Source organism: Falco biarmicus, chromosome 3, assembly GCF_023638135.1.
Source record: "Falco biarmicus isolate bFalBia1 chromosome 3, bFalBia1.pri, whole genome shotgun sequence".
Taxonomy (NCBI): Eukaryota; Metazoa; Chordata; class Aves; order Falconiformes; family Falconidae; genus Falco; species Falco biarmicus.
Window position 1 is genome coordinate 87,479,296 of NC_079290.1, and position 14,461 is coordinate 87,493,756.

Genomic DNA, 14,461 nt, shown 5'->3' on the forward strand with positions numbered 1-14,461 from the left:
GTGGCCCCGCGGGGAGGAGCCCGGGCCGGGGCCGGGCCGGGGCAGGGCCGGTGCCCCCGGGGGCGGGGGGGCTGGGGCCGGCTGGGCCGGGGGGGCTGCGCCCGCGGGGGGGACACGCTGGGGCAGGGGGGGAAGGGCTGCAGCTGTGGGAAGGGCTCCCGCTGGAGCAGGGCAGGGAGGGCTGTGTCCCGCCGGGGGGACCCGCGCGGGGCGGGGCGGGGGGAGCGCCGGGGACCGGCGGTGATGAACCGACCAACTGACCACAACCCCCATTCCCCAACTCCCTGCGCTGCTGGTGGGAGGAGGCAGAGAATTCGGGAGTGAGTCTGAGCCTTGGTAGAAGGGGTGGGTGGGGGGAAGGTGTTTTTAAGTTGTGATTTTAGTTCTCATTACCCTACTTCGATTTGAATGGTAATAAATTTAATTTCTCCAAGTCGAGTCTGTTTTGCCCGTGAACATAACTGTTGAGTTGATCTCCCTGCCCTTATCTCGACCCAGGAGCTTTTCATTCTATTTTCTCTCCCCAGTCCGGTTGACAAGGGCAGTGATACAGCAGGTTTGCTTGGCACCTGGTGTCCAGCCAGGGTCAACACAACACAAGGGCTAATTTCTGCCTCTTGACTTCATAGCTTATTTTTTAATTTTCACCTATTTCCCTGGGAGATGCTCTCCTATGGTGAATGTCATCTGCTCAGTTCTCTCATCCCTCCTCAGCACCAGACTTCCCCAGCCTCCTTGCGCTGCTAAACATGAAATGGTCCCAGCAGGTATATACAGGCTAAGATGGACCAAATCGGATTCTTCGTCCATCTCAAACCCACATCCTCAAAGGGGGCCACATGCTTGGAAATGCCACCCCTGCTCTTCTGAAAATCCTTCTTTCAGCCAGCCCCTGCGCTGGCAGTGGTGTCCAAGGAGACCTGCCTTTCAGCTCATCCCCCTGTTTTGAGTCAGAAAGTTTGCCTTTCCCCATCTTCCTCCCTTTTTCCTATGGACCAGCCATCCCCTGTGGCTGTTTAATCCTGACTAAGATGTTCATTATTGTCTAGTTGCAGCAAAATCAGATTATTTTTTTTTTTATGTTGGGAGGTGAGGCTCTCCCTATTTGAAGAAAAAAAAAAAGTGAGTATTTATTTAGGGGCAGAAATGTAACAAAATAAAAGTAAATAAAATAATAGCACAGAACAGAGTGCAGTAGCTAACTCTCAGAGCCATTAAACCATGTCTATGTCCTTGATGGGAAGATTTTGATCTGTAATGACAATCTGCCTTCCTAGCAGCCCTTTCTTGTCCAACATTTCCAGACAAGAGTATGTCAGTCCTGACTATGCCAATCAGCCTGAAAATGCTCCTTTTGCAGCCAGTGAAACTGCAATGCAGCAGATGTGGCAAAAACAGAATGGCAGTATCAGGAAGGAAATTCCCAGGAAAAAATCTTGTGTCTGGTGAGAAGAGGATGGAAAGGAAAACTCTCCTGGGACAGAAAAACTTGTGGAGAGAGACAAGATGATGCAGAGTTTCAGATATGTCAGCTCTCTTCAAACAACTGATTCTCCTGAATATAAAAATAAAACAAGGGAACATGAAGGGACAAATAAGTGTGGGGTAGGAATGAGTTTGTCAGAAATTCTGGAAAAGTAAAAAGAAAACCAGTCTTTTCCAAAGAGATTGAACAGGAGAAGAGGATCCAGCAAGTGGGCACACAAGCCCAGCAGGACAGGGAATCACTGAATAGTTGCCCCCCATCCCTTCCCTCTCACCTGATGGCAGGTACAACACCCACAGTCACAGTCCCTCCAGGTCAGGGGAGCATTGCAAACTTTGTAAAAGAGAAAGAGCAGCCTCAGCAAGAGGAGAAAATGCATCCTTCTGGTTCCTGATCCAAACGGTAAAATGAGCTAAGTTTTTTTACAATTTCTTGTTCGACCCTTTCTGTTTGCCACCTCCAACACTTGCTGCTGCCACATCCTGGGGTAGCTTTGAGCTGTGTTCATCCCAGCTGCTTTCTAGCAGGGATGAAAGAAGTAAGGTAAATTTACTTTACCTTTTGCAATTTACCTAAGTAAGGTAAGTAACGAAAGTAAGCAGAATGCCTTCCTCCCTCTCTGTGCAAAGCCAGCTTGTCCGAATCTTCAGGGGACTGCAAAGGGATGGAATATACTGCAGAAGTGCCCAGGGCCCTGGCTGCATAGCCATGTTCCTGGAAGAAACATGCATGTTTAGCCAGGGTGATTCCTGTTTGTAGATCTCATGTACAGCTCGAGTTTGCAGTTTCAGAGATTTGGCTCCAAAGCCCTGGATGTGATTTCAAATCTGATAGTCCATGCTGCCTCGCTGCATTGCTGCTCATTTTCCATGTCCCTGGCAGGTGAACAAGGAGGACATGACATGTACTGTTATGGACTTAGGTGATTATTGCTTTTGCTGCTCACATTTAACAGCCACATGTTGCCATTGACATTTATTTCAGATGACTTCGGTTTCTTCATAAAACAATCACATCTCTCTGTATGGAAAATTTAGCCGCTCTAAGTATCAAGCTGTGCTGTTTGTTCCATGTGGGAAGGATTGAAAACGATTTAAGTGGAGTTTCAAAATGCAGGTTGAAATGACGGGCTGGAACAAGATCTTGGTTTGGAAGCACCACAAAAACTTCATCTCAGGTTTCGGCAAGCTGACACTTAGGAATGAATTGCACACCGGGATTTTTCAGGCTGGAAAAAAAGATGAACAATAGGAGGGTGGACAGAGATTTATAAACACACAAAAGGCACAGAAAGGGTACAGAGGCTGATTTGTCATGGTCTCTTAATGCAAAATCTAGGTCTTTAATCAAACCAACACAATGAAGCTTCAAACCAAATGCAATGCAGTTCTTCATGTAACTTATGGTCAATCTGCAAATCCTTGCCACGGGATTTTGTGGGTGCTAACAATTGCACAAGCCAACAGGACAGTAGGTGATGAAGAAAAATACACTGAGGGTTGTTAAATATGTAAAACTAACATGCAACTCAGATGACCTTCAATGCACAGGTATTGGAGGCAGGGAGACCACCTCGAGAAAAAAATTCATTCTGTTTATTCTTACACAGTATATGTACATACAGACTATAAAGCTTCAGTTCCCCTGTAAGCACAAAGGAGACATACAGCCACCCTGAGTTGGGTAGCACACAGCAACTTCAAAATGCAAGGAGGCTGTGAAAAATAGCCCAGCAGCTGGTCAGGGACAGTTCATTCTTTCTGTTCATTTCCAGTTCTGACAGGCCCTTCTCCATTAACAGAAGGATGAGTAAAGGGAAAATCGCCATCCACCAGCATCACCATTTCCATGGAGGTGCTGTCAGGAAGCAGCAGTTTAACTGGAGGTGACTGTGTATGTCCCAAGATGCAATGAATGGCCTTGTTTTGGCACAGGTTAACTTACCCAAGGTACACATGTGATAAGGTACTGTCCTGGTCTTTAACTACAAAACAAACACCCAGCATCCCTGGATGTCCCTGATGCTGCTGTGAGCCAGAAGAATGGACTAGAGGCTGCAGAGGTCCATTCTGACCTGAATTATCTCATCACCCTATGATCTGGTGTTTACTTGCAGCCATGGCTGGATGCCACCATTGCTTCCTTGGCAGTGGGTCAGCCCAATCCCACAGGGGTAAACCCACAGCAATGCAACAGAGCTTTGGGGTGACCAAACCACAACCACATGCTGTAAGCTTGTGTTTCAGTTCATAGAATCATAAAATACTTCGGGTTGGAAGGGACTTTTCAAGATTATCTAGTCCAATACTCCCTGTAATGAGCAGGGACACCTTTACCTAGATCAGGTTGTCCTAGAGATAGGATAGAAGCCCTGAAAGGCAATGGCAGAAGCGGTCACTCCCCAGCCATGCGGCCCAGAGACTGACATCCCAACTTGGAGTGGGGGGACACACAATGGTGGCACTGCGGACAGTCACCAGCCTTTTAATTTGTAATTTCTGGTCATTTTGCTGCAAGTGGTGCCCCAACCATGATTCTGGAGCAAGACCCCTATGACAGGGCTGGCAGCTGTTTCCTGCTCTTCTAATGAGCACAGGGACTTTGGAGGCAAATCTATCAGAGAAGTGGATGTGAATACACATGCAAAACCTGACCTGTGCTGTGGGGAACAGCAAAATGCAGCAGCTCTCAAAAAGGATCAGCTCCCAGTTGCAGCGGCATTTTGAAGTATTTACACGATGAGCTCTTTAGCAAAAGCAAAACAGCCACAGGGCACTGGCAGGACAGCACCGAGCCACCCAGATCCCCTCCAGCGCCCAGGGTTTGGCCATAAGAAGCACAAGGAGAAGCTCCGGCAGCAGAACCCCCCGTCAACACCTGTTCCCACTCAGATTTTACTGCATGCAAAACCCCTGCTCAAAGCGGGACCGGGGAAGGGAAGGAGCAGAGCGGGCATGGTTTTCCCTCTCCTCCCTTCATGGGTGGGGTGGCAGCTGAGGTGCCGGGCTCTGACTTACCGCCCCAGGCCGGCCACGCAGTGCACGGCCACGCAGCAGCCAGGGTCTTCACAGAACTTGGTCTTCAACAAGTTGAGCCAATCTTCCACTATCTTGCTGGGAGGAGGTGCTCCATCATCGAACGGCCAGTCCTGCGAGGCGGGGGCAAGGTCAGGGCAAGAGAGAAACACTGTCGAGACTCTGGGGAAAATCTCAGGGAGACTGCTTTTTACTCAGGGTGGTGGTGTTTGGGACCTTGGCAGTGGGGAGACAGATGCACGTGCCAGAAAGCAGGCTCACAGCGCAACTCTGTGGGGATGCAGCGGGTTCTGCGGCACCATCTGGCATGCAGGAATCCCCCAGCTGCTTTGGCTCAGGGTTTGCAGCCATACAAGCCTATGTTTGGGGTCCTCCCATCTCCCATGGAGAGTTTCAGCCTTGAGGAGCACCTACAGGATCTGCAACATGGTCCCCATGTCCTCCAGCCTCTGCAGACCAGAGTGGCCATCGCCTGCCTCCTCCCCATTCAGATGACCACAGATAGCTTCGGGGCGATGCAACTCCCATCTTCCCCTGCAGCAGCTCCCGTCTAAATCCAGTACTTGGGAGCACAAAGCCACTTTGTAGGAAGTTTGAGCAAAGGTGACTTGGAGGTGGCTGAAGTTACTGGGCTCACACCAGGGATGACACACCATACCACAAAATCATCGAATCGTAGAATGGTTTGAGGTGGAAGAGATCTTCATATATCATCTAGTCCATCACCCCCACCATGGGCAGGGACATCTTTCACTAGATCAGGGTGCTCAGAGCCCTGTCTGTCCAACCTGGCCTTGAATCTTTCCAGGGATGGGACATCTGCCACCTCTCTAGGCAACCTGTTCCAGTGTTTCACCACCCTCACCATAGAAAATTTCTTCCTTATATCTAGCCTAAACCTACCCTCTTCTAGTTTAAAATCATTACCCCTTGTCCTATCACAACAAGCCCTGCTAAAAAGTTTGTCCACGTCTTTCTTATAGGCCCCCTTTAAGAACTGAAAGGCTGAAATAAGGTCTTCCCAGAATCTTCTCATTTCCAGGCTGAACTACCCCAGCTCTCAGCCTTTCCTCATAGGAGAGGTTTTCCATCCCTCTGATCATCTTTGTGGCCCTCCTCCGAACCTGCTCCAACATGTCAGAGCTGGATGAGTATTCCAGGTGGAGTCTCACCAGAGTGGAGTAGAGGGGGAGAATTCCCTCCCTTGACCTGCTGGCCACACTTCTTTTGATGCAGCCTAGGATGCAGCTGGCCTTCTGGGCTGTGAGCACACATTGCCAGCTCATGTCCAGCTTTTCATCTTCCACTATTCCGAGTCCTTCTCCACAGGGCTGCTCTCAATCCCTTCATCCCCCAGCCTGTATTGATACTAGGGGTTGCACCAACTCAGATGCAGGACCCTGCACTTGGCCTTGTTGAACTTCATGAGGATCACATGGGCCCACTTCTCAAGCTTATCCAGGTCTCTCTGGATGGCATCCCATCCCTCAGGTGTATCATCCACACCACTCAACTTGGTGTCGCCTGGAAACTTGCTGAGGGTGCACTGATTGTGTTATTGATGAGGATAATAAACAGTGCTGCTCCAAATACAGACCCTTGAGGGACACCACTTGTCACTGATCTCCATCTGGACATTGAGCCATTGACAACTACCCTCTAGATGCGACCATCCAACCAGTTCCTCATCCACTGAACAATCCACCCATCAAATCCATATCCCTCCAATTTAGAGAGAAGGATATTGTGGGGGACCATGTCAAAGGCCTTACAGAAGTCCAGACAGCAGACATCTGTAGCTCGCCCTTTGTCCGTGGATGAAGTCACTTCATCATAGGAGGCCATTATGTTGGTCAGGCAAGACTTGCCCACGGTGAAGCCATGCTGGCTGTGTTGAATCACCTCCCTGTCCTCCATGTGCCATAATATAGCTTCCAGGAGGATCTGGTTCATAACCTTCCCAGGCACAGAGGTGAGCCCGACAGGTGGGTAATTCCCAGGGTCCTCCTTTCTACCCTTTTTAAAAATGAGTGGAATGTTTCCCTTTTCCAGTCTCCAGGAACTTCACCTGACTGTCATGACTTTTCATATATCATGGGGAGCAGCTTGGCAATCTGCCAAGTATGACATCAGCCCATTCCCTCAGGACTCTGGGATGCATCTCATCAGGTCCCACAGACATAAGTACGCTCAAGTTCTGCAGGTGGTCATGAATCTGATCTCTTGCAACGGGAGGGACATTCCTCCCCCACTCCCTGCCTTGTGGTCCATCCAAGTTAACTGTATAGATCATATTCAGGTCCCTGGGATGCTCCGGTATGATTTATTGGTGTAGACATAGCCTGTGCATCCTCTGAACTCCAGCCATGGTGGGACAGATGAAGCCAAAACAGCACCAAGGCAGTGACATCGAGGTGTTAGACAAGGTGAGTTTTTCTGTGACTTAAGTCCCTAGTGCCCCTCATTGCCTATAGATGTCTGGACATGTGCAGAGAAGGTAACATTTTCCACCTGATGCAATCCTGTTGCTGATGCTCCCAAGTATCAACAATCACTCAGCATTGATTAAACACTCAGTCTCCCCCTGGGCGTATCTCTCTCCTGCTCTGTTGCCCTCAAGTTCGGTCCCGCCTCAGGGGAACTGCAGCACAACTTGGCTTTAACCCAAATAAACTATCCTGGCACGAGTTCCTGTTTTGTAAGATATAGCTTTAAAATAATAAGGAGCAATTTTCCCCTTTCCTTCCTCTTACAGGCAGCACGGACTCCATTGTGAAAGCTTCAAAGATTGTCACCTACAACACCATAGTGACCCCAGAGTACCCATCTATTTATTTTCTCATGAGAGGCAATACTGTAGCCATTGGAGATTTATAAGTTGAAAACAGACAAGATTTTCCATGGCTTGTAAACTTGTGGAAAAATCGGAGGGATAAAGACAGCTTGGGGTTTTGACACTGTAAAACAACACTCAGTCCATCTGATTTTTAAGTGTTTTAGACCTTATATCAATATTGTTCTTCCATCGGGGGGGGGGGGGGGGGGAATAGGAAGAAGAACTCATCTACCCCAACAGCAGGAGAAATCTTTTTGGAAACAACAACAAAACCACAAGCCTGGGTAATCCCTGTTAATAAAAACAAAGCTGCAGCTCACATTGTATGTACAAGCTGGAATCAGGCAAATTTATTCCTGTGGTGCTATGCTGTGAGACCAAGGAGATATCGAAGTGGTCACAGAAGTATTTTGGAAGCTCCCCAAGTGCATCCTTTTGTCATCTTCCCTTTTTTAATTTGAAGGAATCGAGCCCCAAGTACTATAATCCAGCTTGGATCTCCCACTCTGTTCCTCCTGTTATTTTAACTTTAGGCATAGCAATCCTTTGAAAAAGTGCCCTGTTCCCACTGCCTGGGAGCTATGGGAAAAAGCTATCTTGGTCCTGTCAGGAATGTGCCTCGCCTCTGCCCTGCGGTTGAGCTGCCTTTGGAGAAACTGGTGTCACGAAGCACCACAGAAGGACAGGCCATGGCGTTCCCTTGGAAGAGCTGGGGAAAGGAGGGGACAAGTGGATCAGGCTGTGCTGTCCCTTTGCTTCTTAGAATTGGAGGAAATTTGGAGAGACCTGGTTTGGGTTTTTTTTCCTGCTTCTTAGGGATGGGAATGTTTTAGAGAGGTGAAAACATTAGGACAACATGTAGTAGGGCTTTGGAAAACCTATGCTCTGTGAGCAGCTAGAGGCCAAATGAGATGCTGGAGAGCATCTCACATGATGCTAGGAGTCTGCACATTTACAACTGAATCAAGACCTTTATGGCTGGTCTCTGTTAACTAGCTCTCCACAAGATACAACAGGAGCTCAGATACTTAGTACACATGGATACATGGACATGGACATGGGCATGGACACGGACATGGACCCATCCTACATGGCTAGGTCTCTATCCAGAGCTGAATCCTACCTTGGAGATTAATTTCCATTCATGTGGACAAATGGTTTCATGGTTGTGGGGACTGAGGAAATTACACAGCAAGGGTTGAGTGGGGAAGAGGAGGTTTTGTAGCTTGGGTTTGCTGCAGGTCCTACCTGACACCTCCTGTAAGTTCATCTTTAAACCCAAAGGTTCGATCCCTTTGAAGGTAGAAAAGCTTAAGCAGGAAAAGAGTCCAGTGAGCAAGTACTGACCCATGATGTGGGCATCTAATACTTGCCTTCCAGCCAGAAGTGCTGTTAAGCTGGAGGACATTAGGTACTGAAAATGTACAACTAGCATTCCCCAAATAGAACCCCTACCCATGGAAAATTAGAGAATCCTGCCCCAGACTGCCTGACAGAGCTACAGGGAGTGACCAGAAGAGACATGCTGAGATATCAAGACACCCAGTCTCAGAGGATGAGTCTGTGCATTAGTTCAGCCTTTGCAAACAGAGCCAAAATCTACTTTCCATATCAAAACCACTATCTCTCTCTACCTGTGTCACTGCCCTCCATCCCACAGCCTATGCAAGCTCCAAAACTGTCCCATGCCAGGATGTCTGAGATGTCCATCTGGGGATGGAAGATTTGACTCCCCAGAAGCTATAGGAGGTCCATGACCTTCTGAACCAATTGATTAGGCAATATTCCAAAGGGCATCACAAATACCACTAAATGTCCCTGTTTAGGCAACTGGAGTGTGACCATGCCTGACCACCTTCTCATACACCCAAACCAAGCACCTCCATCTGATTTGCAGGTTCAGCTGCCTGGTTGTTGAGAGTCCAGAAATGAGCAGGTCTTCCTTCCTTTGGTATTGATACCAAAATTATCACTGACCTTAGAGAAGAGGGCCAGAAGCCACACCCCTCAGTGGTAAAAAGTGTACAGACAAGTGATGAAGAAGGAAATCACAGAAAACAGCTTACCCAAAGCTCCCCCATGCCACTGTCATGGCCCCCTTCATCTTAGCCTCCTCCTCCAGCACATGGACCCCCACCCATGAGTGAAACTGCCAGGAATGTTGTACTTGGCACCTGATGTGCCTCCCCCAAATACTTTCAGCTGTGCAAAACATGGTTGGCTCCAGTCTGGAAACATGAGCCACTCTGAAAAGAGCTCTTCCCCCACTAGCTGTGATCAGATAGAGCTGGTTAAGCCTTTCGCAAGGGTGCTAGGCCAGCTGCCAAGACTGCCTGTGGAGATCCCATCCAAACCTGACTCATCCTCAAGCGATTCAGATTGTTCCCTTTAGTACTTTGGAAAAGGTTATCAGTCTCCTTGCTTCGGGCCAGAGCAGGATTGATGGATGGGGAGAAGGCAACATGCACCACACTTGGGCTCCTTCAGAGAGCACTTTTATCTGTGGAAGATATGGGTGATTTGGGATTTTGCACTTCTCCACAGTATCTGCCTGCCTCAGGAGTTGATCTCGTGCTAGCCAGGCACCTCGATTCTACTGGACAGGGACCCCACAAAAAGCAAAGTAAGTGCTGAGTCAAGCACTTGGTATGCTGCCCCTGCAGCAGCACTCTGCAGTAAATGCATTGGCCAGAGCACAAAACCCAAAGAAACAGCATGTCCACTGCAAGCACAGCCTAGAGCTTGTAACGTCACACTATCCTTCCCACCAACACTCCCAAGATCATGCTGGTTTTTAGGTTCTGGAGAAATCTGGTGAGAAGGCCTCATCTTCACTGAACCACTGTAAGCCAGGAGACATTATAAGCTTCAAGCCTCAGGTATTCACTGCTTCCTTCCACCCTCCCTTGGAGCAAAGTGGCTCCTCATCTGCACTGTCTCAGATGGGTAGGATCTCCCTCACCAGTCATGCAGCCATGTCAGTGTGTCTCGAGCAAATGGTAGGGCTGGTAAATAACTGTAAGGAGCCTGTAGCAAGGAGGGTGGAAGGGCAGCAAGGACACCTGGAAAGGGCTAGGGTGAGCTGGTTCTGCAGCAGACGCACCCAGCACCACCAGGCTACACATTTGTTTATCCCTCTAGTCTGCTCTTCTTTGACTTGAGCCCACATCTGCCCTTGCAGGCACCCCAGGAAAGGTTGTACCTCAGTCCCTCCTGTCTTTCGTCCCTGTTCAAAAGGTGATCCAACAGCTGCTCAGATTCTGTGCATCCGGCATTTGTTCTTCCAGCCTGGTTTCAGGTGAAGGTCTCCAGAGATTTTCCTTTCTCAGAAAAGCTTCCGCCTTGCTCTGCCATGCGCATGTCCTCCCAGACAGGGCTGGCAGAAGACGCCTCGCAATTCCCATGTATCCTGTCCTAGCTGACTTTTCAGAACAACAGAAATTGCACAACAAAAAGAAATTGCCTGTAATCTCTGCCCCTCAGAACAGAAGCCGAGTTTAGACAGAGCCCACATGGATATGGTTCTACCAAGCAATCTATTACATGCCTTCCCATCCACATCCACACACACATGCCTACTTCTTGGATGGAAGATGCATCTTTTCAGGTGGCTATGCCTCCAGGAGCTGCCAAGAAGGCAGCTGCTTGAAGGGGACCTGCCTGTTCACTCATCAGATGCAAATACTAAACTTTCATAGGCAGGGATCACAGGTGTAGTTATAGCACTTTTAAGACCAAGAATATCTTGGAAGGAGCTCTAGGAGTCCTTCTGACTAAGTAATGAACCAAAACTAAGAACAAATCAGATCAGTACATCACTTGCAAATACAGACTCTTTCCAAATAACGGGGTGTCAGAATAATCTTAATTAGATCAAAGACATAAAAAGCAGGTCATAGCAAATGTTATTTCAATGGGAGGGTGCATACTTATGTGATCGTGTCCTACCCAAACTGGTCGGAAATAACCTTGGAAGACCTCATAACTGGAGGCCATTTCATTAACAGCACAGAGTGGCTGCAGAACCCACATTTGTTCATCAACACTTGATAGGGTTTTGCCTCAGAGCTGTGTGGGCAGCCAAAGATAAGTAACATCACTTTCCTGGTAATCTGTGGCCCACACAGACATTGAGTACTTGGAAGCAAAACAATACGTTGCTGAAATCTACTTCTTTCCCTGTTTTCACATCCACTGTCCTTTGCCAAAAGCTCCCAAAGCCATCAATAGGAACAGATCAATAACAGGCCTGTAATCACTTCCACGAATCAAATGTGCCCCTATTTCTAGTAAACCTCTAAAGGAAAGGCCTTGGCCTCATTGCTGAAGCACACAGAAAGGCTTCATAGAGTGCAAATTAACGATCTATAAAATATACCAATGAACTAGCTATTCCTTAAACATTTCACTGCTTCCTTTTGTGTTAATACATCTTGACGGGCTTGGGGCTGAAGACAGTTTGACGAATACCACCAGTTACGTAAGTAGATAGTGGGAGCTTGGCACGTTTTCCAAGCTTACACAACACAGCCCCTCCAACAAGCTGGTACAATGGTGCAGATGGTGATGTTAGAGGCCAACTGCACATCAGAAAAGAACTATCTTCCAAGCTTAGAAGGGTAATGTCTCATGGGACTTGTCCTTACCAAACTGAGTATAACATTGCGGTCATCTCCAATGATGCTGTTGCAGCAAGGACCAGTCCTGCTTCACCCACTATGACCTTCCTAGCACGCATGAGCTCCCACGCTCCTTTTGTGCAGAAAACTGGTCAGGGAACTGGTCCAGCATGGGATTAAGCAATGTTTCATTTTTCCAAGACCCTTTCACATCACTTCTCTGAGTCAGTTCCCAGGAAACAACTTGAGCATTCACCCGGTGCAGATAAAGCAGGAGAAATGTGCGGCTGGGTAGGAGGGGAGTGTGCAATGACTGTGAAGGTCTGACTAAAGCAGGGGAAACCAACAGTGTCTCATCCTCAGGCTTGACTCCTGCTCATAGTGCCATAGACAACAGCGGCAACTTCAGAGGCGGTGGATGTTTGTCACCACTCTGCAATGTGTGGTGAGCACAGAGCAGCCTCTCATGGCCAACTGTCCCATCCATTTCAGTGCAAGGTTCTGCACCTCAGCTCAAAAGCCATTAAAAGTGGGTTCAGCCAGCCTTTCTCTGGAGCATGTGGACTCCAGCCTGGCAAACAGTCACCTGAGATGAATAACTTTGGCACTACTACCAGATCCATTTAGACCTTCTCTGTTCATATTTTTATTTGCTTCATGCCAGAGAAGACATGAACAAAATCCCCATATTTGCATCCTCTTTTATGCTCCTTTGCATCATCAGAGGAAATTTTGCATGATTCAGAATCAGGCTTAAAAGGGAATTTGTCTCTAGGAGCATATCACTTGCACATACCATATGGTTTGGCAGATTCATACAAGAGCTTGACAGACCACTTTAAATGGTAGTTCAGGGACAGCCCAGAAAGCTTACTTTCCAAGGCAGGCTGCTGGCACCCCTTGATCTGGGTGTAGACAAGGTCACTCACTAGCTACACACATCCCTGCCCATGAGAGGAGGAGCATTCGGCCATGAACAAACTGATGCTTATGCGGAAGATGAATCAAAATAATTTGCATTTCAGCTCAGGTTTTGGTTGGTTGTTTTTTCCCAAATTGTTTTGGGAAACTCTTTTACTGAAAATGGCTTCTGGAGAAGACAAGAAAAGCTACTACATCTCATGTAAAGACACATGTAAAGTCCTGTGACAGCTGCTGTATTCATGTCACAGGGTATGACAAATTGCCTACCATAATTTGTGTTGAAGGTCCTTCCTAGAAGCTGGAGGACCCAAAGGCAAAACTCCTACTGACTTCAACAGGAGTAGAATTAGCTACAAAAGATGAACTCCTTTGATTGCATCATCAATGCTCAAGTTGTTTACATTGTTACTCACCAAGAAAGGGAGATTGCCTAGGAGTCCACCTAACACCAGCAGGATGACTTTGGCCCAGTAAAGTCTTGGCTATTCCTCCACTGGCTGTAGTACTTCACATAAAACAAGTGTTATTTTCTTTCCAAACATCTCAGCTCATTCCAGCCACAAATCTGAGTTCACTACACCCTTAGAGCAAACTGCTTAAGGGACAGTGAGGACATACTTAATGAGAGCAGGGTAAGGCAGTGCTTGAGTCAATGAAGCTGGAAATTAAAGAAAATGGCTATTTTTCCACCCAGATAGATAAGTCTTTCTAATGTCAAGGTTCATGTATTACCAGAGAAGGTCACCACTGATTACATACCCACACATGAAATGCATTTTACCTGTCAAACTCACTTTAAGTAGCCACAGTGCAAGTGCACAAATAGCCAACTTTGCATCAAACTGGTGTTCCCATGGTACACAGCTTATGCTAACTCTTGTTAGCAACCCCAGCCGGTGTTGGCATTGCTGCTATGCCGCAGGGCACCCATCCCACTGCACTGCAAGAACGGGAGCAGGTGGTTCCCTCAAGAACCCAACCTCCTCCATCATAGGTTAAGCCATGGAAAATTCCCAAGTACAAGATGATCTGCCATTTGCAGATCAGGCAGCTAGTTATGCGTGTCCTTCTCTGACCAAGTGAACTAGGATCTATATGAGTTGTCTTGTTGACTAATGGAAAGTTAAACTTTAAGAGCTCTGAAGGTTGGGGCACTGAGCCTTAAAATTGCTGTGCTTTGCCAGTTTGTCTAAGATACTTTGGGTAGTACAGAATATTGTTGTTGGGGTTTTATTTTTATTTTTAGTCTTAATTTTAGCCAAAATGGAAGAGCAAGATGATGGAAGAAATGTAGTAAGGGTATTTGAAATGAGCATGGAATTTTACACAGGACAGAGCTCCCAGAAATAGCGCCAAAACATACTGCTTTAAAAAAAATTAACCAACAGATTTTATTGGTGTTAGAAGGGTGATTTCTCAGGGCTCTATTTACTCTGGCAAGCCTACAAGGGAGGGAACATGTATTCCTACACAACAGAAAGCAGGAGATGTACCATTACACAGCCAGACAGCACATGAGGCTGCCTCAGCATATATGCTGTTTAGACAGTGGCATTGCAGC